Source organism: Myotis davidii, unplaced genomic scaffold (assembly GCF_000327345.1).
Source record: "Myotis davidii unplaced genomic scaffold, ASM32734v1 scaffold674, whole genome shotgun sequence".
Classification (NCBI taxonomy): Eukaryota; Metazoa; Chordata; class Mammalia; order Chiroptera; family Vespertilionidae; genus Myotis; species Myotis davidii.
The window spans coordinates 2,988,869-2,989,863 of record NW_006286674.1 but is presented as its reverse complement, the minus strand read 5'-3'; the positions used below and the strand labels follow the sequence as shown (position 1 = coordinate 2,989,863).

At 57.3% G+C, this 995-nt stretch overlaps 1 non-coding gene across 1 annotated transcript; it reads right to left on the bottom strand.

The window, feature by feature from the left end:
- Window positions 1-777: 777 nt before the first annotated feature.
- Window positions 778-862, bottom strand: TRNAR-UCU. The gene is given in 2 exon segments: window positions 778-813; window positions 826-862. It is a non-coding gene; the product is annotated as a tRNA-Arg (tRNA).
- Between the last annotated feature and the right edge of the window lie 133 nt (window positions 863-995).

Genomic DNA, 995 nt, shown 5'->3' with positions numbered 1-995 from the left:
AGTTTGTTGCAATGGATTTTTTAAAATTCCACTTATTCATTAATTTGCTTGCATTTAATGCGGTGGAATCCTAATCTTGTGCAAAGGTATACACTGTCAGAAGAGGTGCCAGATGGTAATCTCTGCCTGGAGGAGCTGACAGGCGGAGGGGACCTGGGACCTCTGCACAGGAATCTAGGGGAGGGGAGCGGGCATTCTGATCAGAAATACAGATTCTGGGCCCCGCCTCCGATCGACTGAATTACCGTCCAGGGATGACGCCCAGAAATCTGTATTTCTGACAGGATTCCACAAGGATTTACGGCGACAATTTTGAAGCCTTCTGAGCGGGAGGGGCAGTCAGCCGGCACCGCGCAGTGAAGGGAGTAGATGCGTTTTCTGGTGCTTCCTCGCCCCTCCATAGCAGTCACAGTCGCGTTCCCGACAAGGGAGTATCACCCCCGGGCTTGGGGGCAGCTCCCCCAGAGCACCCGAGACACGGCCTCCCCCGCAATCTCCTTTAAGGACAGACCGCGACGCCTCGCTCCGCCGCCCGGGCTGCTCTTCCCAGTTCCTGGATCAGATTCCTGGTCGGCTGTGTCCAGGCCCTGAGACAGCAACCCGAGCGGCTGGGGTGATGCGGAATCCGCGTGATCGGCTGTAAGGGAGACGGGCCGCAGAAGCCGAGTGCCGAGGGAGAGAGAGATCAGGCAGCCGGAAACGTTAAACAGTTCAGGAAAAGGAGAGGAAGCAGAGAAATGACAGGGATTTATAATAAATTGCGAGCAGAAAAGGTTGCGACTCCGCCGGGACTCGAACCCGGAACCTTTGAATGCCTTCAACCTCTAGAAGTCCAATGCGCTATCCATTGCGCCACGGAGCCACCTGTTGGAGCCTCCGCGCAGCTGCTCTGTTAAACCAGAGGCGAGGCCTCGGCGCTGTTCCCTATGCCCCTTTGGCCGTGCCTCTGTGTCGCCGAGACCGTGCCAGCCAGGGCAGCCGCCTCCAAACACGGG